Genomic DNA, 14,292 nt, shown 5'->3' with positions numbered 1-14,292 from the left:
TGCATGGATTGGGGGCTAAACTCCATTGACAGATTTGTCCTATAATCATAACTACTCTTTCATATGTTGGACTATATTGGAGCAAAGGAGAAAAAACAGTGGAGGAAAACTTATCCAGAAAAAATCAGAAAACCAACTGTGCCCAAAAAATAAAATCCGGTATATTTTCAGTAACCATACAACAAGCTGTTTTTAAATCAAGACTGTTTTATTTATTGTGCTATCAAAGTTTTACAACCTTAAGGACAATCTAAAGGCACGTAATCTTACATGACATAACTTGTTTGTTTGTTTTTTTAGACATTGCTGGAATGAGGGCAAAGTTAATTATTCTTTGTGTTTATTGTGTTGCACAAAGGTCTAAATTGTTATCCTATTTTTGGAGCTGTGGTTGTTAACTCTGAGTGAGAAAAGCTTTATATGGTAACTTTTCATATTACACAGTGCTGCAAACAATAGGACACCAAAATATAACTAATTAGCTGTTATTCTAGTCTCTGTCAGGCTAATTCACATATACCGTGAGATCTTACGGTGATAATTAGACAACTCATTGATATTGCAGCATTAAATATTTTATTATTATTGCAGTACCGTGTTAGATTTTTCTGGCTATGTGATATTAAATACTTTTGTGTCAAAAAAGTCAAAAGTATTATAGGAGTGATACCTTTATTGGCTAACCAAAAATATTATATTTGCTAGCTTTCAGAGCACAGAGGCCCCTTCATCAGGCAAGTTTATAAATGAATGACTGAGAAAAAGGCACAACATTTAAGAGCTGTTACATCAAAGAATTTGTACGGGGGGGGGGTACATCATTAAGATAAACTAAAGTAATAAAAAAGGAGGTTTTTGTTATGGATGGAAGAGTAAAAGTCCTATAAGTTCAGAGGTCTGCACTCTGCTGTGAGGTATGAAGTGTGTCCATGTAGTGGGTCATAAATCCAGGTGTTAGATTGAGTCCTTTAGTCAATGAATGGAATGTTCTTATCCGCTTGAATTCCCATATTTTTCTTTCCCTGTCATTTTTAAAAAGACCTTTCAGTATTAGGATTTTTAAATCTGTTATACTGTGTCCTAGTCCAGAGAACTGTTTACCCACGGGGGTGTCCGGAGTCTTCTTTATTCTGTGTCTGTGTAGATTCATCCTGGATTGCAGTGTCTGCTTGGTCTCTCCAATGTAGATTCCCTCAGGGCACCTTGTACACTGTATCATGTACACCACATTGGAGGATACACTTGAGAATGTGTCAGTGATTTTATAGTCCCGCCGTGTGTTTGGTATGTGGACTGTGTTTGTTGGTAGGACATGGGTGCAGGTTTTGCATTTTTTGTTTTTGCAAGGGAAGATGCCAGTCTCTGATGGTGATGGGAGGGCACTTCTAACATGGAGATTTCTTAAATTGGGAGACTGTTTGTATGAAAGGAGAGGTAAATCTGTGACTATTTCCTTCAGTCTATTGTCTTTCTGAAATATGGGTTGAAGGTCAGCAGCAATTTTCCCCAAGATGTTCATGTGGGGATTGTAAGTGACCACTAGGGGCACCCTGATGTTAACCTCCTTTTGTTTATAATCCAAGAGGCTACTCCTTGGGATCCTTGTGGCCCTATGGATCTGTTCATCTATAACTACTGGATGGTATCCTTGTTGTAGGAATGTATTTCTCAGTGATAGCAGGTGTTTTCTGTCTTCACTGTCTGAAGAAATCCGAATGTATCTCAGAGCTTGGCTGTAATTGAAGGACTTCTTTATGTGTCCTGGGTGAAAGCTGTTCCATCTCAGATATGCTGGGCGGCCTGTAGGTTAAAAGCTGTGAGTGTGGCCCTAAAATAAGTGATACCCTAGAATGATCTGACATTGATTGGATTTCAGGCACACCTAAAAATCATAAAGCTCTCACTCAAAGGTCCCCTTTGGTGGCTGTCACACCCCTTAGTGGCATACGCCTCATAGCCGCAGCGCGCACACTTTTTTTAATGGGTCCCTATCATTCATACTTGTCAACTTTCACAGAATTTCCGTGAGTCTCCAGGATTCTGTGTAGGACTTGTAGGAGAGTAGGCAATTCTCCTGCATCCTGCCCACTTCCTTGTGAGATGGGGATGGGGAGGGGCTCTATGACGCAATTCACTGTGGTTTTTTTTTTCCCATCCGCAGTTGTGCTTCACATCCCATCTGGGATCTCCTGGAGGAAACAATTTAACTTTCATCTTATTTCACTGGGTTGATATTGAATGGCAGGTATCTATGTCCCAGGCTGTCTCCCTTTTATGCTTTTAAACCCAGGGAAATTGCTCCGTATAGGAAGCATCGCCCAAAAGAGTGTGTTTGGCTTCAGGAAAAGCTGTTATAGGTCCCTGGTGTTTTGTATGGAGAGAGCAGGGTGGGCTACATACATAAGGCATAGTCCGGGTCTGCAGGCTTACAGCAGACTAATTAGGAGCTGTACCTGAGTGGTGTCTGTAAAAGGCTGCAGCTCTGCCTCAATCACTCTCTCTGACCTGGGAAGGAGGTTGGACGACTCCTGAGAGAACCTGTCAGTGGTGAGCAGATATTATTGTGTTTGGTATGTGACTGGGACACAAGGTTCCACACTTGAGAGAGGGTGTTGGAGAACATTTTAGTTAGTGCCGGACAGGCAAGGGTTTTTATTTATGTTTTGTGTATTTGAATGTGCTTTAAAAAAACTGGTCAGTTCTACCAAAAATAATGGCCTTGTATGACTTTATTGCTGCTGTTCGCTGCCATCTGCCCCAGGAGATGGTACTTGTTTCCCTGATGACCTCACATATGGTGGAGAATAAGCTTGCAAAGACTTGCAAATATTAAAGAACAGCGGGAGTTTTGAAAAATATGCAGGAACCAGGTCTGTGTGTATTTGGATAAAGTTTGAAGTGACAGACACTGTGCAGAAAGACTTGTATTTAAATGTATTGTCGTGTGGATAAAATTAGCTAAAAATTGGATTGTTTGTGCAGAGCAACAGTGGAAAGCAGAGAACCACGTGGATGTGAGTGACAAGTCCTACTGTGAAGATTTAAGAGAAGTTAAACTTTGTTGGTGTAAAGTGGATATTTTTGTGATTGGAATAACAGAAGTGAGCGCATGTGTTCAGCAGCAGTGAAAATCAAGTGTTTTCATGGAGTGAGTTTTATTGCTGCAAAGAAAACCCAAGTATATTTTGCTGAAGTATAGAAAGTGGTTGTGTATGCAAAGCACAAGTTAGGGGTGGCCTGGACCTGTCCAAATTTAAAGAGCAAGCAGAGTTTAATAGAAAAGTTTATTGGGACACAGGATGTGTGGTATTACTACTAAGTCAAATGAAATGTTTTTTTCTATAAATTGCTTCATTTCTATGAAGATAAAATTGACTGCTTTTCAAGCTACATTAGGAAAGAAAAAGCAGAAGATTACAGATTTAAAACCAGAAAGATTGCATACAAATATATCTGTCTCAAGGTGGAGAGAATAATTTAAAGGGCCAGGTACCCATTTATTTTGGGTTTGGAAAAAGAGTGTTACAGTGCCCTAGCATGGAGGATTTGGTCAAGGCATTTCAGCGGTTAGCTATTGAGGAGTCCTGTAGGCCACAACAACTAGACCACGAAGCCCTCCGTACAATGGTGAGCTCGGTTCAAGAAGGAGCAATCGATGTCCCTTTCAGTGAGGAAGGAGAGTCTCCGGAGCAAGTCATAGAAATGCTCAGATGTGCTGAAATTAGATTTGAAGCTGCACGAGTGGAATGTTTAAGATACCAGCAGATTATAGAGCACGTTGAATACAGAGCGTGAAAAAGTTCTGGTAACTGCAAAGACAGTGGCCCAACATAAAGAGATGCTTGGTCATGACCTACAGGCACTTCAAGCTCAGATACACAAACTTGAAGCAAATATTTTACAGTTGCAAGAATCTAGCTGAACTCCGTTAGAATAGTGAGTTGTTGCTGGCGGAAAAGAAGTTGCTTGAGGAAAATGTAAAAAGTGTGAGGGCCTGAACACAGCAGCTCACTGATGAGATTGGAAGATTATTGTAGAAGGTGAAATGGTAAAGTCTCTACTAGATTCTGGCAGTACAGTTTCTCATGTAAAAGCAATTGGTGAATCCCTTAAAATGCCAAAGGAAAACTGTGTTATGGTACTGCTGAAGTACAAAGAAACAGTGTGGTCACATGGTAGTCACTGTGGGATTAGTTCCTGGTTTGATGTAATATTGGGGAGAGATTTTTCCCACTTCTGGAAGCTATGGGAAACCCAGTTGATTGCTAAAAAGAATAGCCCAGTCCCGCATTGTAATGTCACTGACACAGTGGTAATGGGCATGTTCTCCAAGACACAAGTGTTCCCTTTATCGTGGTTGGCGAGTAAGGAAATGATAAGAGCAGCAGTGTAGTGTATTTTCTGTTGAAATAGGAAATGTTGTTACACCTGCTAACTGTATAACTGGTAAAAGTAAAGGAAGATGTTTTTGCTTCAGAGCAGTTAAAAGACCCCATCCTAATAAAAGCTAGAGAACTGGTGAAATTAATGGGAAGCCAGTAGAACCTGGCAATATGTTGTCATACCCTTACATGGCAATAAACCAGGACTTATTGTATCAGATGTTTTAAGGAGGAAAGTATATTTTGGAACGGTTGGTAGTTCCTAAACCATATAGAAGAGTGGTGTTTGGATTGGGCTCATGGTTCCACAACTGTCAAGCATCTAGGGGTAGGAAAAACCTTTGGGTCTGTGTTTGGAGGTTACGAGTGTTCCACCCACTGGTTGAAACAAGGGAGGTTGGATATGTGACGGTCACTGAGTTGATACTGAATGGCAAGTATCCATGTCACAGGCTGTGTCCCTTATGCTTTTAAACCCAGGGAAATTGCTCTGTATAGGAAACATCATCCAGAAGAGTGTGTTCAGCTTCAGGAAAAGCTGTTAAGGGTCCTTGATGTGATGTATGGAGCCCACCCTGCTCTCTCCATACAGAAGATCCAGTTTGGTACTTCTGGTCTGCAGACTCACAGCAGACTAGTTAGGAGCTGCACCTGAATGGGATCAGAGAGCGATTGAGGCAGAGCGGCAGTCTTTTTCACAGACCTGGGGAGGAGGTTGGATGCCTTATGAGAGATCCTGCCAGTGGTGAGCAGATATTATTGTGTTTAGTATGTGTCTGGGACACAAGGTTCCACACTTGAGAGATGGTGTTGGAGAATGTTTAGTTAGTGCCGGACAGCCAAGGCCTTTTATTTAGGTTTTGTTTATTTGAATGTGTTTAATAAAACTGGCTGAGGTCAGTTCTACTGAAAGTACTGGACTTGTATGACTTTATTGCTGCTGTTTGCTGCCATCTACCCCAGAAGATACCTGTTCCCCTGATTACCTCACATGTTATAATTTTCTATATGTACCGCAGAATTTTAATTACATATTTTGATGGAGAATATTACCAGGAATTTTGAGTTTTAAATCAAGAATTTAAAAGTGGTAACACTGGGAATAGAGGCAAGATTTGCTACCCCTCACTTACCTGCCCTAGTCCTCTCATCTCGTCGGCCCCCACGCTCCTCCCCGTAGGGTGCGGCCGGTCTCGGCATCGTCGAGGGGGTGCCGCGTACCTAAACTGATGCTGTAACGTACGTCACATTTTGCCATGAAAATGATTTACAAAGCTCACATTTGATGTGAATCCAAAAGTCTGATGCTGTGTTGTGGTTTAATTGTTTTTGCTAGTACAGACAAGCAGACATGAAAACGACCTCAATTATTGTTTTATTTCTCCATTAGATTGGTTTGAAATATTTAATCTCTTGGACTTCCTTTACGTGTAAGCTGTGTGCAGAGCAATAGAAGAAGCTGCATCCAATCTCTTAACCAGTCCAGATTTTGCAGAAGTTTGTCTGGTTTATAAAACACTGTCTGGGTTTCCCGAAATGCTGTATATTCTCCTCCTGCTGCAGCTGATTGTACTGTGTTTTTACTTGCTGTTCCTGCTCTCTGAACCAACAGCTGATTTCCAGGGCAGAACCTCATTTACAGTGCTCGCTCGATGCGCAGCAGTAGATGCCTTCGTTTTGTGCCTGTGCGCCTAGACGGATCATCCTGTGCTTGCCATCTCTGAGGAAAATGTGATGAGGTGCAAGCAGGTAGACCCCCAATCAAAAGTCTAAACTTCTTTCACTTAAGAACCACCCATTATATTACATAAGACGTTTTTGATTATCTCAGCCCTTCTGCTGTAATAGGCTGAAAATGGTAATGTCCAGCCTAGGGGCGGGACCTGATGACGTTGTTCACTTGGCCACGCACCCTCCAGACTCGTTAGAGAGGTCTCCTGATCTTAGAAGTTGGCAAATATAACATTGGCAGGCATAGGGGTTATTACATGTGCCCGGAATCCCCCTCTAGACCAGATTATATATTAATGCATGAAGAAAACAGTTATTTCATCTTTTTCAGCATTGCACTTGCAAGGCTCCTCTTTGCAGACCAGTGTGGTTTGTAGGCTATTTCTGAGCAAAACACCTATATGGATGCTATATATACTGTAAGTAGAATTTCTTAAGTATGTATATATGATGAATATAGATGGTGATTCCTCTGCTTGTCCCTGTTTTATCCCTCCCTCAACTCTCTTCACTAAATGAAACGGAAGCGCGCGTTAACACGTGAGATATAGGACGTGCTGTGTTCTAAAATTTTACGGCAACGTTTTAGAACACAATGGTGGGTACGGCAACATTCACTCTTATTTGTGCTATTTTTAATGCATTTATCAAACCATCTAAAAAGGAAAAGTAGAGGTGTTCTCACAGCAACCAATCAGATTATAGCTTCCATCTTCTAGAATTATTTAAGCCTTCTTTTTACAATATCACACATCTAAGTATTCACTTCTATGTTGCAATAAGTATATTTTTGTACAGAACCATGCATGTGAGGTGTGTGTGTGTGTGTGTGTGTGTGTATATTTATATATATAGTGAGAGTCCAGTGTGATCCCATTGTGTGCTGCGAGAGGCAGGCTGTCTGAGGAGACGACTCAGGGATTAGCTGAGGATAAGGCTCTATGGAAAGAGAGCCACTTGTTGGGCTGCGGTATGACCTGCAGGGGGCAGGTAAGAGTAACGGCAGGTCCAGACAAATTGGATCTGCTTAATGTGAGTGATTTGTGCAAAACAAGAGCTCAGGAGTCAGGTAGGACAGAGAGAGACAGAGACCACAGTTGATTCCAAATGATTATATATACAGTATATATTAATGCAATTTGTTGCTGCGTGGTCATTTGTGGGTCTACTATTGCATTCCATGGTACATTTAATTCATTGTTATATGCAGCACGGTGGCTCAGTGGTTAGCACTTCTGCCTCACAGCACTGGGGTCATGAGTTCAATTCTTGACCATGGCCTTATCTGTGTGGAGTTTGTATGTTCTCCCTGTGTTTGCGTGCGTTTCCTCCGGGTGCTCCGGTTTCCTCCCACACTCCAAAAACATACTGGTAGGTTAATTGGCTGCTATCAAATTGACCCTAGTCTCTGTTTGTGTCTATGTGTGTATATGTGTGTGTGTGTTAGGGAATTTAGACTGTGAGCTCCAATGGGGCAGGGACTGATGTGAGTGAGTTCTCTGTTCAGCGCTGCGCAATTAGTGGCGCTATATAAATAAATGGTGATGATGATGATGCACCTCTTCTATGTTATATCATTGCATAATTAGATGGGATTGCCTAATAACTCCACATCTATATTTTTAGCTGTAACTAGTTTACTGTTTCAATCTAATTTACTATATTAAAGTATGACCACCTATAAGCGTATGCTTGCTTGTGACCATATTCAATGTGTTATGATGTAAGTTTAGTGAATGCTCTGTTCATGGCATTTCTACATTTCAGGGGGAATCCTGGTACTGTCAGTATTGGGCTGTCGTAGAATCTCGCAGCACTAGTAGAACCAGAGCAAATATTCCTGAGTCCGGTTTTACTGCACAGAGAGAAGGGATTGTATTGTTGACACGTCTGAATGAACACACATGGATATTGTACAGATAGTGGTCACACAGGATCAGGTATCTCTACCTTCTGTGCAGCCTATGGCTGCCAAGGATTGCTGGAGCTTGTAGTTATACGACAGCTGGAGAGCCACAGTTTGTCTCACCCTGCTGTAACGCAAAGACGTCAGATCCCTGTCTTCAAATGAAATAAATGTTGTGAGGGCATTTACCATGGTACAAAAGTATATATAATCATAATAAGGTCCTTCCATTTCCATGGATAGATAAACAAATCTTTAGGATTTTGACCTCTTGTGACCCTCTTTGACTGAATCTTCCTCCTCCCGCCCTAATTTATCCCTCCTAATCCCCCTTTCTGATTTATCCCAAGTGTGTCTGTCTGATCTCCGCTTTACTGTACAGTTTGTCTCTCAAATCTTTCTTCACGTTTGGATTATTCTGCAAATCTTTGTGTGCCTTAGAATTCAGTCCTGCGAAGTAATGTTACTGTTTGTATGTTTTTATTTGTTATCTGGATATACTTCAATAACATTTTATTTACCAAAAATGAGACCCTTTTTATCTAGTGTGACCGGGTAGGGGCCTGGTACCATATCCTGGGATAGATGTTGTATATAGCAGACGAGGACATAACGGACTCCTCCATAACAATGACTGTCATAGTATACACAGCCTATAACACTAATATACAAAGGTTTACTACGTTAAATAAACCCTGTACTAAATCCATTCTTTCCTAATAATAATGCTTAGTTGTGCGTCTCTTTTAGCACAGTCCCAGCACCTCTATACAACCAGGACAGCTGCCAGTCACAGTCAGCCCGGCTTGGCTCTCTCTGTAAGTTGGGATATCCGACACAGCGGCTATTAGGCTTTATATCAGAGTGCCAACGCTCCCGGTTATATGTGAGTGCCGTAACCCTGCTAAATACAGTGCTGTTATTGACAAGGGAGTGGATTTAAAGTGCAGAACCAGTATCAGAGCTGTAGTTTATCATAACGAGTGATGACATGCAATCAACTCAGCCAGAAGTGAACCCGTTTAAAACATTTTTTGTTTACCAGTTTCAATTATTTTACCGTACATAACCTGAATATTTTGTGTGGCATCTGTTATTTCACCATAACACAAATTTCTAAGTCTTTTCACCTTAGAATACCAATCATAGCAGCTTAATTCATTGTTACAGTGATTGGGGTTATATGCATCAAACCATAAAGTTTGATGCATATAACCCCAATCACTGTAGCAATGAATTAAGCTGATATTATTTTTAGACTGCTAGATGTATATTTGTGTTGGTCTGCCATTTTTCCACAATGTATATAGCGTGCTGCATTTTTATGTTTTTTTTCAATGTACTGCATTTTGAGTGCACACACAAAATAAGCGTTCCTGTGCGGCTGTATTTAGAGACCTAGAAATTATCTTCAGGCACTTGAGAGCTGATGGTACATGCAGGGGATTTAATTATGTTTTCTCGATAATGGCCACCGGAGGGCCACAAATCACCAAGATAGTCAGTAGTGGTGGAGAAGTGTGGTTGTCAGTAGGGGATATGGCCATCTCTCAGCCACGGTGGTTTAGCAAGTTATAAGAGAGGTATAAGAGAGTTTGCAGCGAGTAATCTTGCAATGTGATTTGCATAGAAAAGCTAATGCAGGAAGAGTGTGGACAGACAGGAAAGGTCTGTTAGCACTTGTAAGGATTGATTTTGTTTTATATTCTTATGTTGCCACGTTCAAGTCATTGAATTGAGAGCTTATCTGTGCAAAGAAAATATCTAGTTGATCTGTGGAATTAAAAACAAGAAGATGTATTTGCTCACAGTATACAGATGATGGAAAGTATTTTAAATGTTTTGACTCTGATTTTAAATCTCCTTTTGCAGATTTTGTAATGTTGAACTCCCCTGTCATACAAATATAACCTGGGTCAGAAAAAAAAAAAAAAAGCTTAAAATCCTGTACTCACTGCTATTATGCACTTAGGGCTCCCTCAGGACTGAATTTGAGAAATCCTGGACTTCCCATCAGTTTTGTGACTTGTAATTACCTCATTATTCCACACGGTGGCGCATTATAACTATTATTACACAAAAATTAGCTAGTGTTCTTTTAAAAGTAAGGCATTGATATCTTTAGTATGAGCTTTTTATTATACTACTTAATGACCAGAGTATGACTACCCCTTCATGCCCAGACCAATTTTTTTATTTTGAAGATTAGAAAGTTTAATTCATCAGGTATAACTTTTCTATCTATCTATCTATCTATCTATCTATCTATCTATCTATCTATCTATCTGTAATACATCATCATCAACATTTATTTATATAGCGCCAGCACATTCCGTAGCACTTTACAATTATATACTTTTTTTTACAATAACTTTTTGAGCTATCAGAAAAATCCCAAGTACAGAAACACCAAATATATGTACTTTATGCTTGTAGAGGCGCAGGAAGGTATACATTTTAGTTCAAGAAGCTTTTGATCCCTTGAAGGTATAAAGTTTCTGTGAGAAGAAATCCTTAGGGTAGGAGTAAGTGGGTGGGGGGCCCGGAATTGGGGGGGGGTGGACCATTAATTTTTTGTGGGTTTGGGACCACCTGCATTCTGTGTGACATTCATATAAAGGGCACCAATGTCATACTGTCCACGCTCCTGGTCCCCGCGGCATCCTTGCTACTCTTCCATACGGCGAGCCTGTCATGGCTGACAGATGCCGTGGTCATTATTTCAGAGGACCGTCAGTCATGTTAAACTCAACGAAACGCTGTGTCAAGACAGGAGTGAGAGATGTTTGGATGGACTTTTAATAGCTGCCCTCAATAAACTATTTATTAAAAAAGTAAATTTTGGACAGAAATACCCTTTAACTCATTGCAAAAGCATCTTTGTTTTTCACTAAGTGGGGTCATCAGCTGTCATCCCCTATCTATCGCAATGTATTGTGAGTTGTGTGTTCAGATCTACTTCTTCCACCAGTGTTGTACTTAGTCATTAGTTGACTGACCGCTTCCGTCACCCCATTCTGACCAATGTTGCCTTTGTGTTATTGGGTCTCTTCTCAATACTCCGGGCACACTTTGTGCTTTAAACTAGAGATGCTCACTGACCCCTGTGTTTTGGTTTTGGATCTGGATTAGCTTCGGGTTTTGGTTTTGGCAAAACCGCCCTTGCGTGTTTTGGTTTTGTTTAGCTATTTTTTATAAAATTTTATTTTTGGGGGTAAAATCACATAATTTCGTTATTATTTTGTAACTACATTATTATTAACCTCACTAACACTAAATTCCAGTGATTTCCATTCAATTTTTACCATCTCACAGGTTACAATATGCTTTTCATACACTTTCAGCCAAATACTGCAGTGATCTGGCTGGATGGTAAGTGACAGAGCAATGACTCAAACACACACGGCAGTTCCTAGCACATCTAGGAAACATTGCAACGAGCACTCCACCTGTTTCTTGGAGAAGTGAGGTAATTATACAGCTAATATATGGCAATGAGTGCTCCACCTGTTTCTTGGAGAAGTGAGGTAATTCTACAGCTAATACATGACAACGAGCGCTGACCCCCCCTTCATCCCGGGATGCGTGCTTTTATCAGACGCACCAATCCATGGTGCCAGACAACACACTAAAAAGAGCTATTGAAATTCACAGTAAAAAGCCAGTTCATCAGTGAGCTTAGAATCAGCCCCAATGAACTGCTTTAAGGACGCTATTAATCAAAATGACCAAAGCTTTGGGCGTTTATTACACCCTACACTGTGTACTGAAAATTCAGAAATATACAGTGCTGCTATATTACAGTTTCAGTACTCAGCAAATACAGTTTTTTTAGAAGGTGGATATGACACCCCAAACACTTTGTAGTGTAAACTCTGAAAAATGCCTGCTTTATACTGCTCTATTCTGTGACCTAACCCTTCTCTGTCCCTCTCTCAAATGACATAGATCGCCGTGGAGGTGGGTATTTATTCATTCTAAAACTCGCGAGATCCAACGACGTCACAATGACGTTTTGGAAACCGAATAGGTGCTAGAGTACCGAGCCACTCGAATCCCCGAAGTTCGGGTGGGTTCGGTTTCAAGGAAACCGAGCACGCCCATCTCTACTTTAAATCCTCAGCACTATTACCTTTACAGGTACATTTAGTGCCCAATACCTTGCCATGCTCAGTCGCCTATTTTTTTCTTGCCCATTCTCACAATAATGTGGATGTTTATAAGAAAGTGATGCTATGTGTAAATTGGCAATGACCGCTTTTGACCGATAAAGGGGGCAAGGCTAACGTTTGTCTCATTTTTAAAATAGATTAGCAAAAAAGTTGGTAACCCAGTGTGCAAACAAAGGAAATTGCACCCCGTGTATGTATAATTAGGGGACCTATGTGTGCAAATCAGAGATTAGTTGCTAGGCTTAAGAGTTAATGAATAATCTTAAATCACTAAAGTTATTTACTATGTATACTGTGAGAACTATGAGTAACATCTGACTCCTTTTCACAGTGTGTTTATACTTTGCTTCAGGTTTTCCAATACTCTGGCTTTCACTAGTATTAAAACACATCTTCATCTTCAGTAAATTAATAGTCCAGGTGAAGAATAAGTGGGAAAACCAGAACCAGTTTTCTATTAAGCTGTGCACAGGAGTCAGGTTGGCAGCTATGATAGTATTTTGTAACTGATTCTTCTGATATTAGTGACCCGTAGACCACTGTCATCCCCTCCCTAGTCTTAATTACAGCTGCCGGATCCATAGCAGTGATCTGCAGAACAGTAATTATACATTGCGCCCCAACCAAGATGGCGGCCTCGAAGCGACACTTCTTCCCCCTCGCTCCTAGCCTGCTGGAGCTTCTGATTAGAAGAGGCTGGCAGTGGCGCAAGAGGGCGGGACGTCTCCCAGGCGGAGGTGCCCATTGGCCCGCTGTCCTCGGGGAGGGCGCTGATTGGTTGGCACTGACAGCCGGGCAGCCGCCGCACGTCATTGGTTGAAAAGTAGGTTAGTGGTGCGACATTTAGTGAGGGCAGAAAGTAGGTCACGGACGCGGCTGTTTATGTGAGCTCGGAGTGCGCGGCTGACGGGTGAGTGACAGCTCCCAGCCCTGTCCTGGGAGGGAGGGGGGATTGCTGCTGCTGCTAGAGTGCAAGCTCTTCGGGATAGCTGTTGGCTTTGCATTGCTGTCATACTGACTTGCTTGCTGGGGCACTGGCATTAAGAACTAGCTGGCATGTGCCCATGTTGCACCCTCTGATGTCTGGACTGCTGCTTGATATGGGCCACTGGCTCCTCTAGGTGCACCTAGAGTGTAAGCTTTGCGGGCAAGAGCCATGCACTAGATGATAAAAGCTTATTTACACATTCTAGTTGTTATCTCTAGCACTCTAGAATCTATTGGCTATTTCTGCTTTTTGCAATTATACATGTAACTGTGGTGTGTGTGTGTGTGTGTGTGTGTATGTGTGTGTGTGTATATATATATATATATATATATATATATATATATATATATATATATATATATATATATATAATTTAGTATGTGATAGAATTTGATTGGGCTTTTATCTTTGTGTTTTCCTACAGTTGCATTTTTGGTGCTAGAAAAATATATTTTTTTGTGACCAGTGACAGCGCCAACAACAAGCAGGCGTTGGGCTCTGGTAATAAGATGCGGGGGCCACCTGTATGTTTGTTTAAAAGCAGTCTGTGATTTGTAAATGGTTAAACCGTCATTATTTTTGTTTACAGGAAATCCCTATAAGGTGTCAGCCGTGATTTAGTTAAATATTTGCTCTATGAAAGTAATTGCAGGAGGTTGGGCTTGTTGTCCTCAGTTGTCTCCAGTCTTGGCACTTATCATTTTCTTTATTCCAGCTACACAGTATTGATAATTATTAAAGCATGTTGGGTTAGGTGTTATATTATACCGTTACTTTGTTGTGCTGACACACGGGCGCTGGTCCTCAGAGCTTACAGTTTAATTTGGTGCTTTTTATACTGGGAGATGAGTTTAATTCATCTGTCAGTTGCTGGTGATAGTTGCATTTTGGTTACCCTACATACTTCAAATTTTCTTTGTTTTGTCTCCTCTTACTCATTCTCTGCTACTATTATGTACAGGGCTGTCGGCTGTAATTTTCATTCTTTAATTGTGATATACAAAAATAAAGACTTTTAAGGTTGAAAGCTTAAGTTTAATTCTCCTCTGGATGTTATTACTACTTTAATTTAATGGAAAAGTCCATTCTTGACTTAACTGACTTAAGTTTGGA

General features: G+C 40.8%; 1 protein-coding gene across 3 annotated transcripts in view; it reads left to right on the top strand.

Moving 5' to 3' along the window:
* BMAL1 (basic helix-loop-helix ARNT like 1) overlaps positions 1 to 14,292 on the top strand; it is a 75,599-nt gene that overhangs the window by 28,992 nt on the left and 32,315 nt on the right. Inside the window, exon 1 of one of the 3 annotated variants that reach the window (XM_075188447.1) lies at positions 12,997 to 13,101. The exons of 1 other annotated variant lie outside the window; for it this stretch is intronic. The gene's annotated coding sequence lies outside the window, so the exon portion shown is untranslated. Of the gene's footprint in view, positions 1 to 12,996; positions 13,102 to 14,292 lie in introns of those variants that run through there. One more of the 3 variants, XM_075188450.1, reaches the window with a different exon arrangement.

Source organism: Mixophyes fleayi, chromosome 10, assembly GCF_038048845.1.
Source record: "Mixophyes fleayi isolate aMixFle1 chromosome 10, aMixFle1.hap1, whole genome shotgun sequence".
Taxonomy (NCBI): Eukaryota; Metazoa; Chordata; class Amphibia; order Anura; family Limnodynastidae; genus Mixophyes; species Mixophyes fleayi.
The sequence above is the reverse complement of the archived record's forward strand: the minus strand, read 5'-3'. Positions and strand labels throughout refer to the sequence as shown.